The sequence below is a fragment of the Culex pipiens genome, chromosome 2 (genome assembly GCF_016801865.2).
Source record: "Culex pipiens pallens isolate TS chromosome 2, TS_CPP_V2, whole genome shotgun sequence".
NCBI classification, from domain to species: domain Eukaryota; kingdom Metazoa; phylum Arthropoda; class Insecta; order Diptera; family Culicidae; genus Culex; species Culex pipiens.
This window is the reverse complement of record NC_068938.1, coordinates 173,810,486-173,833,799: the sequence shown is the minus strand read 5'-3', so window position 1 is coordinate 173,833,799 and position 23,314 is coordinate 173,810,486. Positions and strand designations below refer to the sequence as shown.

Below are 23,314 nucleotides of genomic sequence, written 5' to 3'. Positions count from 1 at the left end.
GCAACAAAGTAGATATTCAACAACAAATTGCACAATCCCCGCCAGCAAACTCCACGAATCCATCATCTTGGCAAGGGCCTGGGCCCAGAATGTGCATCAGCGTGCGCCCATTTCACGCGCCGCGTTCGCCACACTTTGTGTAAATGCATGAATGTGACCAATTCATGGCAAAGTGTGTGCCTCTGTGTGTGCGAACTTTCCAGAATTAAGGTCCAGCTAACCAGCTCGGATGTTGGAGACGGTATGCTATCTTGCCACTAGGTTTTTGTGGCATTTTGACGCGCACCAGGGACAAGGAAAGGGATTCTGAAGACGGGAAGGGTTGGTGCTGTACTTTTTTAAGGGGATAAGGGAAAATCTCCACGGTATTCCCAAGTAAGTTTCGCTTGGAGTTGGATGGTTTTTAGGAAGGTAAAAGGTCTAGGAAACGCTCTAAGCAAGTGTTGCGACCAATGGCATAATGAGTCCAAAACACGTGACTTTTCGAAGATTAGAGTTTCGTTCTTTAAATTAAAATTAGGCTTAGAAATTTTATCATTTTGACACATGGTCCATAGGGAAATATAGCACAACGGCGACGCAGTGGCGTTCCACGCAAACCTTCCGCCCTTTTCCCAGCTGCAGTGCGATTTCGTAATCCATAAACAATTTGTTCTAATGAACGATATTTCTTCATGTCTGAGTCGTGTCGAGCTGACTCTCTCTCTCTCTCTCAAGTGGTCAATCTAGGTTAGTTCTGGACGGGTCCGAGACTGGGGCCGTCATTGTTGGATGTAACTTGGCCAACGACGACGACGACGTCATCGCCGTCAGCGAAATGGTCTCTGCCATTTGAGCTGCTCATAAACCAGGACCGTCTGTGTGTGTGTGTGTGCGGGCACGAATGTAGGTTACCACCAGCCCAGAGTCTGCTTAATTATGATCTCGTGTGACTACGTGTGCTGCCTAAGCTCGCGGAACGAAACGTGCGGCATTTCTAGTAGGGTCGTAAAATCTGCAACAAGAGAGTTTCGGGGTGCAAAACTGGCGACCTTCGTGGGGCGCTTCTACGGCGCCCGACTCCTTGAAGACAATGCGCGATGATCAGCGACTCGGGTCACACAACTTGTGCAACCGCCGAAGCAGAGATAAATGACGCAGATGTCAACGTTAGGTCGGACTGATCGTCCATATCGCTCGCAAAACAGGTATCTCTCAACATGACAACTCGCGCACAAATCCATTCCGGGCGCGCGCAGCTACACCTGATGGAGACTTGGAGGTCAACGGCAGGGGGCGCTTGCGTACAAGGTTCGGTTGTGCTGATTGATAGAAGCTCGACGACGCCACGGTCATCGCGCTACCTCTATCCGGCTGGAGCACGTGTGCATCGTTCTGAACAGAAGCAAAAACAAACAAAACTGCGCACTGCGCTGACCTTGTCGTTGGCGCACATCCAGGTAGCTGCGCGCGCGGCTTTTCCGCCTTCCGGTTCCAGCTGTTCAACAGGTTGAACAAAAGCTTGTCGGCTTCGCTGTCCAGAACCCAATAATTTTCCAATTTGCAGCACGATTCACGCTGACCAACCGTGATGGTCGTGACGTCGAGAGGTTTGCAGTATCAGCATGAGTTGTTCAAGTCAAAAATTTTCCGCTTTTCCGCGGAAATGGCCGTCAAAGTGGTCAGTGACGGTAATCAGAAGAAATCAAAGATTACACGGAAGTAAATTCTTGCGCAAATTACAACTCCCTCCAGAGCATCATGAGAAACCGGTCAGCACAGTTACGAGGTTGCGTAACTCCGCGTGCGCTGTTAACTTGAGCAAATACCTCCTACCTCCAGTAATCCCACCAGAACAAAAACAAAGCAATGATGTCCGTGAACCCACGCCCTGGGAAAATCTAAACATTTCCATCGATTAGAACCGGCAGCCAGCCGGTAAAAAAGTACCCTTCAGAACAAATCAGCGAACAGGTAGCCGCACGCCACGACTTGTAAAGTTGAGAAAATGACCTGCTACGGCGCACCACACTGATGGTGATGTTCTGATAAGAGAGCTGCTGCTGCTGCTGGACTGCAACAAGGGACAATGCATCCGCTAAGCGACGACGACCTGCTACTTCGAACTGATGTGCATTCTGAGATGGATGCTGCAGATTACAACTCTGAGAGGCAAATTTACACGCGAAACAATGCAAATTGCAGCGCTCGGCGTCCCGGGAATTTCGATAACCTTCAAAGCTGGAGGGGACTCCACCAGGCTTGAGGTGCCCCATCGTCCCATTTCATGACAATCATCACTTCGCGCGGTATCTCCCTTATCGCTGGCCGTCGATGATAGGATTTGCAAGCTTCTTGAGATTTTCAGTGTTGTTGATTTCCTGGGGAATTGAAGTTCACGGAAAGCGGAGAGAGCTCTACGCTTTCATCAAAGCCGAAGAGCACGCGAAGAACCCCTCTATTAGATTTTACTGATATGACAGTGATAAGTGGGACGATTGTTCATGATCAAAACAACTTGTAGCGGCAGCTATTTACACTGTATTACTGAGACATCGATTGAGGAAAAAATATGTTATGAAAAGTTGTTGTTGTTGTTCATAATGTTTCCTTTCGTAATTTTAATTTTTTTTAAGGCGTTGATGGTATTGAGAGAGTTGCAAAACATGTTTCATGGATAATCCATACATTGAACTAAACTTTGAATATCTCAGAATAGTGTTACAAGATCATCAACCAAACCAAAACGTGTAAACTTAAGTTACGAGTTGATCTAGCTAAGCGAAGCGAAGAAGGTAGTTCCGAATGACCTTTTTAACAAAATTTAAACATAACTTTTGTAAGTGTTATCAGATTTTCAATAACAACCCCACACTCAGACTCGAAAGAGCCTTTGAATACCTTTAGAGCAATTCTCTACGAAATCGGTCTTTTTTCTTCAATTTTAATTTTTGTATTTTTTAATCCGACTGAAACTTTTTTGGTGCCTTCGGTATGCCCAAAGAAGCCATTTTGCATCATTAGTTTGTCCATATAATTTTCCATACAAATTTGGCTGCTGTCCATACAAAATTGGTGTATGAAAATTCAAAAAACTGTATCATTTGAAGGAATTTTTTGATCGATTTGGTGTCTTCGGCAAAGTTGTAGGTATGAATATGGTCTACACTGGAAAAAAATAATACACGGTTAAAAAAATTTAGTGATTTTTTATTTAACTTTTTATCACTAAAACTTGATTTACAAAAAAACACTATTTTTATTTTTTTTTATTTTTTTATATGTTTTACCGAGTTCTGAATTTTTTAATCAATACTGATTTTTTCAAAAAAATCGAAAATTTGGTCGTAAAAATTTTTCAACCTCGTTTTTCGATGTAAAATCAAATTTGCAATCAAAAAGTACTTTAGTGAAATTTTGATAAAGTGCACCGTTTTCAAGTTATAGCCATATTTAAGTGACTTTTTTGAAAATAGTCGCAGTTTTTAATTTTTTTAAATTAGTGCACATTTTTGCCCAGTTTTGAAAAAAATATTTTTGAAAAGCTGAAAAAATTCTCTATATTTTGCTTCTTGGGACTTTGTTGATACGACCTTTAGTTGCTGAGATATTGCAATGCAAAGGTTTAAAAACAGGAAAATTGATGTTTTCTAAGTCTCACCCAAACAACCCACCATTTTCTATCGTCAATATCTCAGCAAATAATTGTCCGATTTTCAATGTTAATATATGAAACATTTGTAAAATTTTCCGATCTTTTCGAAAAAAATATTTTTTTCAAATCAAGACTAACATTTCAAAAAGACCAAACATTCTATATTTACGACCAAAATTTCGATTTTTTGAAAAAATCAGTATTGATTAAAAAATTTATAACTCGGTCAATGATTTTTTGCACAACCTGTAAATTTCTGAAAAGTTGGCATTTTATGTCCTCTAAAACATATCAAAAAAATAAAAAAAATTAAAAATAGTGTTTTTTTGTAAATCAAGTTTTAGTGATAAAAAGTTAAATAAAAAAATCACCAATTTTTTTTACCGTGTATTATTTTTTTTCCAGTGTAGTCCGTATCCATACCTACAACTTTGCCGAAGACACCAAATCGATCAAAAAATTTCTTCAAAAGATACAGATTTTTGAATTTTCATACATCATTTTTGTATGGACAGCTGCCAAATTTGTATGGAAAATTATATGGACAAACTAATGATGCAAAATGGCTTCTTTGGGCATACCGAAAGCACCAAAAGAGTTTCAGCCGGATTAAAAAATACAAAAAAAATCGAATGACCGAAATCCTAGAGAACTGCTCTTTATATAAAAATAGATCTTCAGGCCATTGCAAATTTTATTTCAAGTTTTTGTGATTATTTTTAAAATCTTTTAAAATCAACTTAAATCAACCATGTTAAAATTTTAATGTTTTCACAAAGAAAATATTTTTAGCTGGTAGCTGGTTTTAAAGTATAAATATTCAAAATTGTTCACAAAATGGCGTATTTTTTCTCTAATTTGCAATATGGATTTCAGACGAAGCGAAATATTATTACTAAAGTTTTCACAAAATATCGTACTTATTCAAAAGTAGTCAAATTTTCAAAATTTACAACATAAGTTTTTTCGAAAAATATTTAAATTTTCATGATTCGCAATACGGGCAACAAAGCAAAATTTTCACTATTTTTTGTAAAACACTGAAATTTTCACAAAATATCGTAATTTTTCGGAAATACTCAAATTTTCATAATTTGCAAATTAGTTTATGAAGCATTCTATATAAAACCTGTATATAAATGAAGCATACAAAATTTGGCTTCGTTGGATGCCCAAATTGCATATTTAGACAATTTAAGTCTTTTCGAAAATAATAAGGTATTTTGTGAAAAAATAGTATTAAAAACAAACTTTAGTAAAAGTGAAAAAGCATACCCAATACTTATATTGCCAATTTTGAAAATTTGGGAATTTTCGAAAAATACGGTATTTTGTAAAAATTTAGGTATTTAGGTATTTAAACAAAAAAATAATCTAATAATGTGAAATTGCATACCAAATGTATGTATGTTGTTCGGAAAAATGTTCGGAAAAATACAAAAAAATCAAACCATCCACATTAACGACCTCCGGGTCTTTTGTGGTCTCTATTGCAAGTTTCTGCTCGAACCTAGGAGTCCGAAGGCTTGAATGGGGAGAGCACCCAAACCTCTTTCTACTCCAAGGAACCTTCCACCCCAGTGTTTGAACTGACGACCTTTGGTTTGCAACCGCCGCCGCCAGCGATTTTTCAATTTAGCATAGCATAGCATTGGTGTCTACCCGTAGTTGCTACTCTGTTTCTGACCAGGACCTCCAAGAATTGCTCCGTGGACCACAGATGAAGAGTAGGAACCAATCATCACCACTTCGCAGCTTTCAAATGTCCCTATCATGCTAGCCAATCAAAGCGCCGGCCACGACCAGTGGTAAGACACGGGGGAAGTGGATAGGAATTTTAGTCCGATACTTGAGTGATGAAGACCGCTAAATCGGCTGCGTCTTCGACAAAGTATCACGTGAGGTTTGAGGGTGTTAGTAAGATGGGTGTGAAGCCAGGATTCACCGTGGTAAGTGATGCGGCCGGTCAAATCTATTTATAGTCCTTTATTCTTCGTATGTTCTTGGATTCATTTTGGAAGCATTTCAATTCGGTTCACCAAGCTTTTTGTGGTGAATTCTGGTCGTGTTGAAAGTTCAATATTCGCCTAACAATTATGCAACCAGTAAGTGTCCTTAAATTCAACTTGCATTCAATATTGCATTTCCTGTTCTTAGGTTCACAGATTCTAATCAAGTTTCTTGGATTCTTATAGCATTCTAAATCCTTCAAGTCAACTAAGCCTCGATGGTCTGACTGCTGACCCAAAGGACGGGGGATCGAACCCCGCCGCGAGCTAATGAATTTTTCGTTCATATTCAAGTGTTCAGAATTCCTTCTTTCCATAATTTCTCGATAGGAGCAGATGGGAATCGAACCCAAAACCTTCCGCTTACAAAGCGAACAGCGTAACCATTTAGCCACGCCTACCCCCATGCACATTTTTTTTTCAATTTTAAATGAACTTTTTATAACACAAAAAATAAATTTCCTAAAACCTTAATTATTATATCTTTTTTTAGTTTTGATTTTTAGAAAACAATTACAGGCAACTTTTGAGCTATAGAGCATAAACACAGGAAAAAAGGGTTTTCAAAGTCTGACCCAAACAGCCCCTGATTGTTCTTATGATCCAATTTCAACTAACTGTCCAATTTCAGAAATAAAAAAAAATGAAACATTAGTAAAATTTTCTGGCCTTATAGAAAAAAGTTTTAATTTTTGCTTGTTTACAAATTTTGAAGTTATGATTGAAAATTAAAATTTATTTGTTAAAGTTGTTAAACTTACAAAATTACTTTTCGATTGTGCTGACAAAAATATATTCATCTTCATTGCGATAACTCTGTGCTTGTTTATGCTAACTAGATAGGAAAACCAGCAAGTTTAGTACAAGAGAGCACAGAGGCTTCGATCTTATTAGAAATTTCGCTAGACGCATTCATTATTTCATTTAAGTTAAATTGTTAAATCGTTCGTTTTTGACGATTACGTTTGTACGTTTGTTTTTATTTTTCGGATAAATTCAGGCCTGTTGTGTAACTTTCAACCATTACCTATTGCGTTTTATGTTTTCTAGTAACTTCAGAATTGAGGTAATTTTTTGCAAATGAAAATCACATTTATTTTGAACCATGCCAATTTACAAGTTTTGTTTTGCCTTCCTCACCATACTAGGGAGTTATAAGCACTTAAGTGTTATTTATGTACTTTTTGGAAGTCGGATCTCAAATATTTTGATGAAAACGTTGTACGGATCTATCATGCGATCTGTCGTTGGATAGGTAATCAAAAGACCTTTCCAACGCGTTCCAAACATTGAAGATCTGACAACCCTATCAAAAGTTATAAGCACTTAAGTGTTATTTATACACTTTTTGGAGGCCAGATCTCAGATATTTTGATGAAAACGTTGTCCAAATATATTATGCGACCTATCTTTGGATAGGCGATTAAAAAGCCTCTCCAACGGGCACAAATTGAATTGGAGATTTGACTACTCTATCATAAGTTGTAAGCACATAAGTGCCCTTAAAAAAGAAGATCTGACTACCCAATCTGAATGAATGAATAATGAGTCAAATTGATAGAACACTTAAAGGTCCGCCCTATTGTGGATAGCATTACCTTTTAAATGTGAGGAAGGCACCAACCACCTAAGGGTGGATTAAGTAACGTTTTTTTTTTATTAGTTTTTGTCCCTTGACTATAGTCGATGGTTTGAGAAAGGGAGGGAGGTTTGATATAATTTGTCTAATTAAATGTTGAAAATTGAGATGTTAAGCCATGCTTTCAATATGTTGAAGAAACCCCAAACTAATCCTAACAATATTTTGATATGATCTCGAGCAAAATTTAATATTTTAATGAATGTAGGAAAATTCATTTTAAATATTTTTTTTTTCTTTACAATGCTTAATAAAGAAACTTATACAGACAACAAAAACAAAGTCCTTTAACTAATCCTTGAGATATTTTATGAGGGCAACATTAGCATTGATTTTTTTTAAAGTATACTGTTTTAACAACAAAATGTAGCTATCAATCTCTAGTTTCGAGAAAACAATTCAGAACTTATTTTTAGTTCTTTTTATTTGTGATATAAAAGCATTAAAAAAAAGACGGCAGAATAGTCCCGTGCATGCATACATAAAACTGAATGAAAATATGATGATACATTCTTTTCTTGGCAGTAGAATTTGTATATTTAATGTCGAAATTTAGTTATTTTCATTTAACGCATAAACATAGCTTACATTATATTAATAACAACCACCTCGTGAAGCTCTTCTACCAAATAAACCTAAGATCAGCTTAGATTTTTCTTCAAAAGAAGCAAATCCCAGACGTACCTACCCACTTCGGTGCACCGCATAAGCTCCGTACAGCTCATATCGCATGACGGTGTGGTAGTAGTGGTGTTTCAGGTGTATGAGTGTATGTATGTGTGTGGGTTGTATGTGACGACGAAAATTAAAACGATAATTACAAACGGTAACAGAAAACAAAAACAACAACAACGACAATTACAATTATGTGTCACGACGCTGTGAGGTGCTCAAGTCTGCTTAGTCACGTGCTAAGTATCTTCTTTAGCCGCTTCAATTGTTTCACTAGTTCGGAACAGTTGGCTTAATTTTGGTTCAAGGCTTCAACATGACATTTTTTCTTGGGTGCGATCTTCAATGTTTCACCAGTTTTGTTAAAAACAACCATGTTACACAGAAATACACGGACAGACTCTCTTGTTACACACCTTGGTGGATGATGATTTCGGTACTCTTCTAGCTACACAGGCCGTCACTTTCTGATGCTTGTTGAATACTTGAGGTTCTTCGCAAACTCATTAGTTCGACGACTTTGTTTTTGGTTGGCCGACAGCCAGACTACACCTGTGTGTTGTTCTTCTGCACCAATACTCCCACAGTGAGGCAATTTTCCACCCGATGAAGAAGATTCGTCCGACAAATTATTGTTTCGGCCTCATCGACTCGGGCCGGTCTCTTCGCGAGGCAGTTTTTCCTGTTTCACCCAAATTTTCCGGTCTTCATCACACTGAGTGTTGTGTCTGGCACACAATTTTTTCTCCACTTTTAGCGCTCTAATTAGCTTCTCTTCTCCACACTTGTGGTCAACTGAGTAAAAACTTCCCAAAATCTCAAAGGGTTGATTCACCAAGTTCCACAAGATAAAAATCCACAAACAGACTAATTCTGTAATTTGCTCAAGGTTTTTCCCCCACGACGCTTGACAAAGTACAAACTCCGACGACCGTGAAGTCCGAACACGTACTGTAACGTCTGCCACTCTGCTACAGCCTCTAGAACCAAGAGTTGGGGTAGCACATCCGACTTGAACAGCATCAACAACTCGCGCGAAATTCGAGAGCGAGAGAGCATCAGCAGCGGACGTCCGACGTCGACGGTTGCGCATTGACTGAACTCTTCTCCGCGGCGTTTGTTACACAAAAACGGCTAGTAGGTAACACTGCCAAGTAGCAGAGTTGAAGCCGAAGGTTTGAGGTTTCGGACCGCGCCGGCAAACAGTCAGTGCGGCTAGTGTAGAGTGAGTAAGCAGCAGCAGCAGCAGTAAATGAGCTGTGAGAGTTGTTGCTTCTGCCTGTTGGGAGGTGTCTTAGGGATGGTCATGTCAATAGGAAAAAATCCGTAACATGTTAAATTAAACAGTTTTGCTAATATTAAACAAAATTTCAAGCTAGATCGTATCCGGATTCGCCAAAATATTATAGGCATAGGGTTAACGAAACTATTGGCACTACGCCCCCCGGGGCATGGCCTTCCTCTAACGTGGGATTTCTGCTCCAGCGCCTCTGACGAGACAGGAGAAACCATAGGCATAGGGTTAAACAAGTGATTTAAAATTTTAATCAGTCAAAATTTAGTTTTTTTTCATCTGTTATAAACAATCAGAAATTCAATTACTCAATTTTTGGAACATAAAAAGAAAATTGTTTCATTTGATAAATAATATATATACATGGTTTTGAAATGATTCTTCATTTGCCAACAAAAACGTTTTACAAAGAGATTAATTAGTCTATATCTATATATATAAAAAATTTAGATGGTTTTGTTCGAACGCGAATCAGTTCAATACGGAGCGTCGGATCGAGATGCTCTTTGTTGCGTTGGGTTCGTGTAAGCCCAAGGAAGGTTCTTACGCCAAAAAGTTACAACTTTGGCCAATCTGGAACCGATTCCGGAAAATCTGCAGATTGTATGGGAAAAATTACGTAAAATCAAATTTTGATCACAGGAGGCTGAATAAGCAAAAAAGTTAAAAACGTCAACAAACGAAAAAAAGGCAGAACGAAGTTTGTCGGGTAAGGCTTGTTTAATATAAAAAAGCCATTTGAAATAAGCTCATGATTGTTCGAAAATCTGTATCTTAAGACGGATTTTTCTGATATCAATTCAGCGAAGTTGTAGGTTAAGAATAGCATCGCAAGGAAAATATTTTTTTTAAGTCAATTTTAACAATTTTCAAGTTTTATTATGAAAATTTTCAGATGAGGCATGATTTTAAAATAAAAAAAAATATCTTGAAGTGCAGAAAATATTTTTAAAATGTTCAATTATTACATTCAATATCGAACCAATAATTTCTGAAAACCGTCAGATTAAAAAAAATAGGGCTTATTTGGCGACAATGAAAAAAAAAAAACTATTTTTGCATCCTTTTCCATTTTGATTTTAAATTGCAAAAAAACACTATTTTTTTTTCAAAAATCCTAGACTGACATACACAAAATTTAAAGTCATTATCAAATGCAAATTTGATTTGGCTTTAAAAAATGAATTTGCAATTTTTGTATGATTTTGTGTGTGAGCAATTTTCTAGAATTTCACAAATCGACTGTTAATTGTATATTTTTATGTGTATGAAGTTTTTTCCATCGATTCCTTATGTCCAAAAAAAAAGACATTTTGCATTCATATAAGTCTCCATAAAAAAAGGGTCTGTTAATAGAAAAGTTCTTTGGAAACATTCGAATTTATATCTCAAGAAGAGATTTTCTGATCGTTTTGGTGTCATCGCAAAGTTGTAAATTATGATTTCCAGCGAGAATTTTGGCTCGAGCCTCGAGTCGATTAAGACTTGAACACGAGTCAAAGTTTTCAAAAGATTACGACTGCTCAGAAAAAAAATCAGAACACTTTATAAAAAAACAATACAATACAACTTTTTTAAATGATTTGTTATCAAAAATACTCGATTTTGACAACTTTTGAGCTGTAGAGTAGACGGACGATTTGTTTTTGGTAAGTCATTATTTTTTGAAAAAAATAGTCTTTCTTAGAAAATATAAAAAATGCACTCAAAAAAACAGTACTCTTGTAAAATTTTGATAAAGTTTTTGAGTTATAGCCATTTTTAGGATAAATTATTACACAATTGTCTTTTTTTAATTTAAAAATAGTGTCCATTATTGTCAATGTCTGAAAAAAAAATATATTCGAAAAGCTGAGATTTTTTTTTCCACAATTTGGATTTTTTTAAAAGACTTTTGATTGCTGAGATATTATGGCCTTGCAAAGAATGAAAATTACCAAAAATGATTTTTTAAGTTCTACCCAATTGATCCTCAATTTTCAATCGATGATATGTTGGAAAGCATTGATTAGATTTTTAATGTCAAAGTGTGAAACTTTTGAAAATTTTCTCAAATTTATCAAAAAATGTTGATTTTTGGAACAAGCCCTTTTGAAATGTGCGTCGTTTTTTGAATCTAAAAAAATCAAGGGGTTGAGATAATTTCCCACAAGTTTCACTTTTTAATGCGGAAAATGTTATCAATGCTTTCCAAGATATCAGCGATTGAAAATTAAGGGTCAATTTTGTAGAACTTTTAAACCTTAAGTTTGGTAATTTTTATGCTCAGCAATCAAAGGTCGGATCAACAATTTCAAAAAAAGAAAATTGTAGAGAATTTTTTCAGCATCTCTTCTAAAACGACATAACACCAGAAAAGTGGAAAAGGTACGAAAATTGGGTTTCAGGAGTGTAAACAATAGCATTTAATATTCACCTTTCGTTACCTCAGCAAATATTGGAATGATTTTCAATGTCAAAAAACGATACAGAAAATATTTCTTTTTTTCAATTTTGTTAGATCAAACCTAACATTTGCAAAGGTTTAAATCACTCATTTAGCGTTCCTCTTTATTGAGTTTGCTAAAAAGTTGTTATGAATACGGAAAGAAACTACCATGCTCACTATTTTAAAAGTTAAAATAGCCAATCTTTCAAAACCAGTCTTCCCGAAACGCACGCACGCCGTACACGCCGTACAAGTTTTCAGTGCAGATGAACCTCAAACACACCAGGCTACCATGTTCGAGTTCTCCCCGCACGGCGCACTCAAGTTTACACGCGGTGTAAACACGGGGTGCACACCTCGGGTACAACGCCGTGCGAGCGAAGAGCGTATAAAGAGACGAAAAAATGACTGCTTCTCAATCTCTCTGCGGCAAACACTGTAGTGTGACTGCAGCGGAGAATGAAACACCACTTTACAGCAGAGGGAGCGTGAGAGAACTATTTTTGTCTCTTTTTTTGCGTCGTCGGCCTGCACGGGGTTTGTACCCGAGGTGCAAGGTTCGGTTTAAACTTGAGGTTCGTGTACGGGTACAGCCTGTACACGGGAGAGTTTAGGTTTGCTTGTACGCGTGCACACTAGGGTGCCCAGAAAAAATGACCCCCTGCTCCACAAGCGAAAAACGGTTCTTTGGGTTATTTTAAGCATCTGTGCAAATTTTGAGCGAAATTGGTTGAGATTAACCCATTGATACCCGAGCCTGAAGTTGGTGAAAAAAATGTTTTTCATACAAAAATGACTTTTTTAAATCGCTAATAACTTTTCAGGATCGAGTTTTACAGCTTTGGTATGTTCTACAAAGTTGTAGAGCATTAAATTTCCAATGAGAATCTCACTTTTGGGAATATTTGGATGGAAGTAGCGCACCGTGCAGACCAAACCGTAAAAAACTTGGGTTTTCCATACATTTTTTCGATTTTTCCCATACAAACTTTACCTCCGAGTATCAATGGGTAAATGATGACCGATTTTGCTCATATTTGGCCCAGTGTCCTAAAATAGGTCAAGGAACAATATTCAGCTTGTGGAGCGAGGTTTTGAAAAAAAGTCCCATATTCTGGGCACCCTAGTGCACACACGGTGCTGGTGTTTGATCGAGTACAGAAAACAGAAAACGCGTTTAAAACGCGGTGCACGGGGATCACTGTTCAAAACAGAACATTGATTAGGAATATCATTAACCCATTGATTGTCAGTTTTTTTTTACCATTCTCTCTGTCAAAAATGAATATGCTTTAAAAACATTTGCAATCAAATCGGATTACTTTTTTTTAAGTAGTTTTTTGACCCTAATTTTTTTTTTGAAGGTTTAAATTTGTACTACAAAAGAACATCCCTAAAACAACTCCAAACACCGCGCTCGCGACTCTCTCACCAAAGCCGCGAAACCGAGGCCATCAACGCCATTCACGGCGACAGAGCCAGAGAGTCAGTTTTCGGAGCACGTCATCGTTCGTGTGCAGCAGCAGCCAAAAGCCAAGGTACAGGGCGTTTACACCGCGTTTCTCGTCCGCCTCTCCCCTTCACTCCCACCCATGCTAATGGCGATTGTGTGTGCCAGCCAGTGCATCAACACGTTTGCCTCCCCCGCGCTCTAAATCAACCCAGTTATCGCCAACTGGGATGGGTTTTGTTGTTGTTCAATGCGATGCTGAGAGAGGGAGAGCGAAAAATCTGACTTGCGATGAGAGAGAACAAACCACGAACGAGAGATTTGGCAAAGAACGAGATTCTCCGAGATTGTTTTTTCTTCTTCTGTTTGTTGCCGTGGTGATGACGCGCGCTGCTGTTTGTTGATGTGTGTGGTTGTCGAGGTGAGAGGAAATCTGCCTCCAAACAGCACCACTGGGAGGGTGCAATCAACTGGTGTGAGTTTTTTCGAATCGGAAGCAGCAGGAGGAAAAGCCGATCGTCGGTGGGTGAAGGTTCTCGAGAGGAAGGCACGCGCGTCGTCGTTGGTCGCGAGAGCGGATTGCTCTCGCTCGGTTTTGATGATGTGATTTTTCGTTCTCTTTGTTAGCTTTGGTTGCTGTTACTCCAGTGATGATCACCTTGTTGGGGGTTGATTCTGGAGGAGGTCATTTACGTGGAGTCGAATGGTGCATAAAATAATCAACATTTAAATCTATGTTTACAAATTCAAAACTGTACCGCTGCTTTTTTGTATGATTATTTTTTAAATAAGAAAACTTTCAAATAGCTGAGAATTAGGCCGTTGCAAATATTTTTCAAAGTTTATGTCACTTAAAAAACTCAAAAAAAAATCCAGGCTTTTTTTTATAGGACCTATAAACATATGAAAGACAATAAATAGTTTCTAGGACCTTTTCGTGAGTTTTCGCTTGAAAAAAAAAAAAGAACTCCGCCAATATTAGAAATTGCGTTTGCTCCAGTGCATTCTCTTAAGACCAAAATAGACTTGGGAAATATTTTTGTAAAATGATTGTAAAAGGAATACGAATAACTTCTAGTAAAAATCAAATTGAACAGAAATGTTCACAAAAAGCTGCTCAACTGGTTTGTGGACTTGGTTTTAGTAAAGTTCAAGGAACACTCCAGATTATCAAACATCATTTAGACACGACCTCTTAGTAGGATGGGAATGGGCATATTTCGCCTAAGAAAGATAGCATTTTTTTATGAAAAAAAAAATTATCGCTTTCCTTGGCAAGATATCGGCAAAATTAAGGTTCACTGTCAGTACTTTACATAAATAATAGCATTTTCAAAACATTTGAAAATATAGGAATATAAATGCATCAAATTTTCAGCTAATGTAACAGAAATTTGGAAATCAACATTTACATTTTTTATGTCAATACAAATAAATCAAATTTTCATAGCGAAAATATTTGCACACGTGTGAGCATAACATGTCAGTGTAGGAATTATTTTGAGCGAAATTACGATCTTACTAATGAGAAATTCCATGTCTAACAGGGAATCGGTTGTACCCGACCCTCTCCGATAACAATGAAACTTTGTAGACATATTATACTACGCTTATATAAGCCATTTTTGTGTATATGGAGCCAATTACACTCTAAAAAGACATTGGAGAAGGGCGTAAGTGTTTTAAATATTTTTGTATTTCGTAATTTGAATATTGCTGTATCTCGAAGCCGCTGCATCGTATCAAAAAGTGGTCAAAGACAAACTTGTAGGAAATTTGACGGGCTTTCTGAAAAAAAAAATACACTGAAAGAAAAAATACATCTACTTTTAAGATTTTTTTATTTTTAAGATAAAAAGTCAAATTTGAAGGTGAGCCCATGATTTTTTTTGTTCAAAATTTTTGTGAAAATAGCCTAAGATGTTACAAAAAGACTCACGAAAAATGCAGGATGGAGCAACTCACCTAAAAAATACAAACATCATTTACTGAAACTGTTTTATTTTTCAAAAGTGCCTTAAACATCAAAATTTTCAAAAAGCGAACACGAGAGTCGATTCTTCATATAATTTTTCATAAATGTCTCCATATTAACCATTGTCCTAAGTCCAATCCTTGTGAAGTAACAGCGGTTTTAAAAAGAAAAATGTTGAAAAATAGTTTTTATGAAGATTTTTGGCAATTTCTATTTGACAGACTTGATTTTTCAGTCTCGAAAATATTTTTACCGGAAAGCTCGTCCAATTTCCCATAAGTTTGCCTTCGACCACATTTCAATTGGATGTATGGGCTTACAGATATAGCTAATTACATTGCTCATAACTGAAAACATAATATTTTTCATTGTAGTATAGTAACCTGGATAGTAAATTAGCTTAAATCATAAAAAAACGAGTTATTTTGAAAAGTGGCCAAAGACAATCTTATGGAAAATTGGACGAGCTTTCCGGTAAAAAATTTTCGAGACTAAAAAATCAAGTCTGTCATATAGAAATTGCCAAAAATCATCAAAAAACCTTTTTTTCAACATTTTTATTTTTAAAACCGCTGTTACTTCACAAGGATTGGACTTAGGACAATGGTCAATATGGAGACTTTTATGTAAAATTATCTGAAGAATCGACTCTCGTGTTCGGTTTTTGAAAATTTTGATGTTTAGAGCACTTTTGAAAAAAAAACAGTTTCAGTATATGATTTTTGTATTTTTTTTAGGTGAGTTGCTCCATCCTGCATTTTTCGTGAGTCTATTTGTAACATCTTAGGCTATTTTCACAAAAATTTTGAACGAAAAAAAATCGTTGGCTCGCCTTCAAATTTGACTTTTAAACTTAAGGGTGCACAGCAACCGAGGAAGTTGTTGTCTTCTTATTCCAAAATTGTCAAACTTACGGACCCAATCCTGAAAGAATCTGATTGTCAAAATAGTCAAACTTTGTTGTAAATAACTTTGAAGACAGGAATTTAGGGGATGAATAAAAAATCATATCGATAGTTCCCGTATTTTTGAAGATACTAAAATGTCTGAAACAGAAATCTGGGTGCAAAAGCCATGGTTGATGTGTACCGTTAAAAATCAAAAAATCTCATAAAAGTGGCGTGTTTTTTTTCTTTCAGAGTATTTTTATCGGAAAGTCCGTCAAATTTCCTACAAGTTTGTCTTTGACCACTTTTTGATACGATGCAACGGCTTCGAGATGCATCAATATTTAAATTACGAAACACAAAAATATTTCAAATACTTACGCCCTTCTCAAATGTCTTTATAGAGTGTAACTGGCTCCATATACACAAAAATGGCTTATATATGCCTTGGATAACATGTCTACAAGGTTTATTGAAATCGGAGAGGGTCGAGAAAAAAGTACCTATAATATTCCTTTTTTGGGCTGGAATTGCTCTAATACATTTGCTGGGGAAACTTTAGACGCCACATTTTACAAGGTAAATTCAACATGATTTGTTTCACTGTGTAACTTACTCTTATACTGTTGCGTTATAAGTTGACAAAGTGTTTGTTGACTTACCTGTAAAAAAAATGAAGAAAATATTTATTTAGTAAAACAAAATATGTAATTAAACAACACATAATATTTGATTCTTCAATTTATATCCGTTGGATTGATGAAACAAAATGTATTTGAACAAATAATCTATGATATCTCCTTCAAAAAAGTACAAACTGTTTTATTTTGTGTGACCATCCACAAACCACGTGGTCTTAATCGACAACTCTTCAAATCAATACTCGCAATCAACCGTCAAACCACAGGGAGCGATCTTCCACGCGCCTAGAACTTCACAAACTCGGGGTGGCCTTGAACACAAAATAGAATAACGACCATCGACGGTTATGGTTTCGACGGCGCGTCTCCGACATTAACTGCATCGAAACCGCCTCGACGCTCGCAGTGTGTGCAGTATTGAACGTTCTGGTGAAGTCATTTAATTTTATCGATGCACCACAACCTGTCTCTTTGGCAAGGAGTCGTCGTCAAGCCTTTGATCGTTGAGAGGTTCGAAGGAAGGAAATGCAATTTGATTCAGGTAACTGATACTTAAGAAAATGTATTGAAAACTTTGTATGCAACATTTCAGTTCTTACGCAGAGACCTCTCAGCAGATCATCACGCGAAGTTGTGGCCACAACCTGGCCTGGCAGGGATGCATCATCTAATTGCCGTGGACCAGAATGTAATTGGCGGCGGCGCGGCACTGCGAAGCACCGATTAGTCCCCAAGTCATCTCTAGCGGCAGAGCGAGCGGTGACCGCAAGTAACCAGTCAAGCCCCAACCTTGATGATACAGAATCCAGCGTGCGCACACCTTGTCGATTGAAATGGACATTAAATATGTACGGCCCGTTGGCCTTGGGATGGCTGCTTCTGGCATTAGCTGAATTCAGACGTCGAGTTGACGACGCGCCTACAGCGTACCTTGCGAATCGTATACGCAGGTGCTGCTGCGATATTACAAGGTTCGAGCCATGTGCGAGCAATTGCACTCGGATCATATAGTGATTCTACTCGGAGGAGCATGAAATTGCAGGTCGTCAAAAGTGTTCAGGGCTCATACAATGTTCTTGTGAGAGATTGTAGAATTAGACTTTCAAACTGGATTAAGTTGAAAGTTACCTTGATCCATCCTTCAATCACTCAGACATCACCTTCAACTTACGAGAGAAGGTCCCAATACCATAATTGAAGGAATGCGCTACACTTTCGTAAGCCGCGATCGTTTATCTGATCGGACCTTCTAACGCGCTCATCAGCATCGATGACCCTGACAGATTTTAAAACTTTTGGATGGTTCGCCTTGGAATTGAACCGCTGGCAGTTTGCGTAGTTCTGCAGCTCAGAGCAATGCTACCTTCAACGCGTGGTGCACGTCGACTTACGACGACGACGGTATATCCAAGGTATACCTACTTTGAATGGGGTTCGCGCGTAAGTTCAGAAGGTCAGGCCAGGTGCTGGCGATGGTGGCGTTGGCAATGGTCACGGCGTGAAGGTAACGCGCTGATCTCGTTGTTGTTATTGTAAGGTAGAGGCATAGATCGGAGATAGTGTGGTGAGCTGACAACAGTGGGAGGTTTGAATATATGAAAATTTGAGCATTGATTTTGAACAATGTTTGAAAAAGCTGTATCTGATTGGAACAAACTCTTTGTGATTTTATGTTTGGAATCGTTTCAAAAGAATATTTAGGTATGTTTTGGTTTGAAGAACTTATATGACCGAGTCCCTATATCGGGCTTAGTACGAATGCTAAGTCAACTGTTTGTCTTTGTACATCATAGATTTTCCTTTAATTTACTTTAATTTTTTTTTCAAGTTCACTGCCCATTTAACGTAACCTAACATTAAAACAGGGGAAAAAAATCTCGCAGTTTTTCGAAATATCAGAGAATTGTTTAAATGATTTCCTACACAAACAAAAAAAACAGCATAAAAAATCATGGTAAAATTACATCTCTTTTAAGTTATTATTACTGCCCATAATTGAAAATTCGGCTATTATGCCAAATCAAGTATTCCGAGAAAAACGCGTTTTAGTGTTTGTCACAAAATCTCCGTCAAGGCAATTTCCCATAAGAGTGGCATATTAGCCGTTTGGTTTTTCGCATCGGCAGCCAAGTCTAAACACTATTTCAGTGAAATTCAAGTTCCAGGAGATGCGTTGGAACACCCTCTACCGCCTGGTGTTAATATCTCTTTTTTTGCCAAAAGTGGGTATTAGCCGTTATTTCAATGGTGGGCAGATTAATAGTTATTAACGTAAAAAAGTATCAAAAAGTGCTGTAAATTTGTAAGTTTCTCAAAACTAAATTGATTTTAATTAAATAACTTCTTGGAAATATGTTCTTTAGTAGTTTTGATGGTATTATTGGTTTTTATTTTGATATTTAAATAACAAAGAAAATCAGCTGGTATAATTTCAGTATTTTTTTAAAATAAAAGTTAACTCATTTAGATTGTGAATATTTTGTGCCAGGGAGCAATTAAGTACTGTCACATTTTTTAAACAAAAAAAAAGTTTCATACAAAATTTTTAAAAACATGTAATTTTCAATCGGTTTTAAAATGCCGCGAAATTCAGATGTTTTGTGATTGGCACGCCGCGAAATTTGAAAATAAATTGCTGCGAAAAGTCAATGATTCTTGTCATTATACATTAATTTATGTGGAAAAAGAGCCATTACACATTTTCGTATGTATTTTTTTCTAAGGTTTACGTTTTTACAATGTATCCACACTCAATTATCTAAGGTCCTCGCAACAAATCCTAAGTTTTATTTGAAAAAGCCCAATAAACATTATTTTGAGTCGTTGTGTAAAATATTACTTAAGATGCTTTAAAGTGATCTAGAAACATGAAATCCAACACAGCAAAAAATCCGATGGTAAAATCGCATGCAAAAGTATGCACATCAGCTTCGTCAAAAAATATACTTAATATTGCAACTAGGGCGTCCAATTCTCCCGGGTTTTGATTGTCCCGGGAAACGGTAAAAATAATTCCCAGGATCCCGGGAATTTTTTTAAACAGTAATAAAATCTATGTTTTCATTATATTTGTAACGTTTTTCTAGCTTAAATCATAGAATTAGCTTAAAACTGTTAATTGGTGATAAGCTACTCTTCAATCTGGACAAGGATAGCAGTCTTTAGATATTTGAAAACACTTAAAAAAATGTTCTTTGATGTCTTTTTTTTTAGAATTTAAATGAACCACATCTTCTCTATATATATAAAAAATTTCGACGGTTTTGTTCGAACGCGAATCAATTCAACACGGAACGTCGGATCGAGGTGCTCTTTGTTGCGTTGGGTTCGTATAAGTCCAAGGAAGGTTCTTACGCCAAAAAGTTACAACTTTGGCCACTCTGGAACCGATTCCGGAAAATCTGTGGATTGTATGGGAAAAGTTACGTAAACTCAAACTTAGATCACAGGAGGCTGAATTAGCAAACAAGCAAGAAACGTCAGGAAACCAAACAAGGGCAGGACGAAGTTTGCCGGGAAGAGCTTGTTTTTAATATATTTCTTTTATTTATTTATATTACAAAACTACAAAAGCTTAAACAATTTCATTGAAACTGTCTTTAATTGAGACATTGCTCGTAAATTCTCGAATATCATTTACTTTTTGCCAGTTCGTTCGTTTTTTTCTGGCCAAAAGTAAATGATATCGCGCCTTTCGCGCGACCCCTCCAATATTCAAACCACTGATCTTTTTTTTTGTTCTGAATGAATTTGGCTGAAATTTAAAAATCGGCAAAAATGTCAGAGGTTGGTATGAGCACACACTTACATTTTTTGTAAATCTGTTTACAGAGCATTAAAATATACATTTTCAACTTTTAACTAAACCAATTTGAAGACATTTGGTTGTATCTTTGCCGAGATATAGCTATTTTATGTAAGCAGTTTCAAAAAACGGGTACCACGATATCTCAACACTGTTTCGACCAAATCGGCTCAAAATTTTGGTAAAATCTGGTCTGGTTTTAATTTTTGTATTTTTTTAAAAAAAGCAGAATTTAAAAATCGGGCTTCGTCATGCACATGGAATATGTCTTGAGAGTCTTCATACCAAATTTCAGCTAATTCGGTCCATTCCATCTCGAGATATCGTGGCACCCGTAAATCAACTCTGTGTTTAGAGAAAAACGCTCACAAAGTTTGACAGTTCGCTTTGCGCATGGCAAAATTTCAAACCTAAATCGTCTGTTACTCACTTGAATCATGAACTATCTTCATGAAACTTTCAGGAGTGATTGGAAAACATCTTTTTAGTGGAATTGACAATTTTGCCGTAATATGAAATTTTGAGATTTTCTACATGTATGTAACCCCTTATGTTCAAAATATGAAGTTGGTCCGATCAATATTTTTGGAGATATCGTTAAAATAGTGAGAGTCGGTCAAAATCGCATTTTTTACGAAAATGTCAATAACTTTGAAATGATAAAAGGTAGCTAAGTTTTTCAAAAAGCATCTGAAAGTAGACATTCCGAAATACTAATGGTTTGGTCGAAACACGAGCGAACACCAGCAATTTGAATTCGGAGTTAGGTTTGACAAATCGTCCAATGTCATATACTTTTGACCAGTACTGTTTGCAGAATACAAAATTTAATCCTTAAAAATTCTTATCGATTACTTAGTATTCAACTGTTGATCTATTTCCACAACCAAATCTGAATTTATAGACCAAATATTGATTTGTTTTCAATTTCGGGAATTCCAGGAACAAAATATAAAAAATCCCGGCAATTCCCGGGATGGACGCACTAATTGCAACTGACGGGATTCAAACCCAACACCAACAGTAAAGACTGGTGCCTTAACCCGCTCGGCCATCAGACCGATGAAGAGTGGGAAGGTTAAACGCAGCATGACATTTCGGTCAAGTATGTTTCCCATACTGATAGGCTACATATTTCAGGGTGTAATATTACTTAAAATTTCATTTTTACACGCAGCTAGTTTCCTTTTTTTTTGCTGTGAATATGGTGTTGTAGTATATCGCGAATATTGAGTAATTTGACAGAATATCAATCACTGGTATTTGACTTATTTGATATCCTTTCATGATTTGATTATCCCATGTTTCTTAGAGGACTTTCAGATGGATCAAATTTGGACTGTACATCAAAAACTGCAAACTTTTCCCACGACCCATCGTGACATCGGAAAGGTGCTCATAATGCGCAAGCAGACGCACATTCGCCGATGAGCTTTGGCCTTCGGGGGGCGACATCAGCATATCTTTCGTTAATCGTTCGAGGGGGCCGCCATAAAATATCATTATTCGCACACCTTTTCCACAACTCCCCGCGAAGGACACATGCATCGCACGCTATGAAACGACAATTCGAAAACCGATTCAAAGCATGAACTTTTTGCACCTTCTAAGATGTTGTCTAGTTATGTCTACCGTGAGAGGTTAAACTTTATGGTGCTTTTTATTTTGACAGAATTGTTGTTTGGTGAAATTTGCAAAAAGGAATCGTACCATGAAGATTTGGTTAATTTTGAACACTGTTAAAAAGCGCTCAAACGGGTCAAAATCCCACCCCTCTACGGTACAACCCCAACGACGACAAGTAGTTGGGCTCGTCCGGAGAGGAGCGATTTGCGAAGAGTCTAAGCAACGCGTGGAATGGACCTTCTAATTCTTTGCACGCTGCTGCTGCCAGCCCGTTTTGTTGAAGACCCTGAAAAACTCATGCGCCAAGTGCGGCCGGTTGCCTTCGCGGCGGGGCCGGCTGGTTTGCCATGGAACCGAACCGGCCAGCAGCTGCATATCGGATAGAGATAGAGACAGATCTAGCGTAAAAGGTGGAGAAGGGTATCCAAGAAGGACGAATTTGTTTTTGTTTGGTTTTTTACAGAATATGTAATAAATAATAAAGTCTACATCGAGGTCAACCACAATTTTAGACGAAACAAAAAAAGTAATCACTCAGAATGCAAAAGTAAAAAAACAAAACATGCAAAGTCACAGTGTAGAGAAATGAATGAGTCAAGCAGCACCTATTGTACTAGAGAGTAAGTTGTTGACGTCGCGTGAGAAGGTTTCCTTTCGAAAAGGTTTGTTGAACTATACACACACTGCCCCGACCGTACAAGGTTTTTTTTTTTTTTTTTTTTTTTTTTTTTTTAATTTATATTTATTTAGATTTTCTTTTCCATGTACATTCATTCAGTTAAAATATTATTGAGTGTCCAATCACAATCGATGACTTTTCACCTCAATTTTAAATACTAGCAACTTTCATTTATTCATGAAATATTGAAGCTTTCGCTATTCAGTGATTTCAAATGTAGGAGGTCCTACATGTACAATAGGGAAAAGGGATACCTTAAAACTAACTTATAAACTATATAAAGAGCGGATCAATGCAGCTGAAGACTGCAATGATTTTTGTCGAAATGCATCAATTATCTTATTGGACATAACATCCAAAGTGTCAACTTCGGCTAATTGATGAAGTTCACTGGTGCTGAACCAGGGAGGAAGTTTCAGAATCATTTTCAGAATTTTGTTCTGAATCCTCTGAAGTTTTTTCTTCCTGGTTAAGCAACAGCTTGTCCAGATCGGCACAGCATAAAGCATGGCAGGTCTGAAAATTTGTTTATAAATTAACAGTTTATTCTTGAGACAAAGTCTAGAATTCCTGTT

General features: G+C 37.0%; 1 protein-coding gene across 3 annotated transcripts in view; it reads right to left on the bottom strand.

Annotated features, from left to right (window-relative positions):
* The window catches only part of LOC120417006 (probable serine/threonine-protein kinase kinX), a 110,994-nt gene that overhangs the window by 36,924 nt on the left and 50,756 nt on the right, over window positions 1–23,314 (bottom strand). The gene's annotated exons all lie outside the window — the stretch shown is intronic.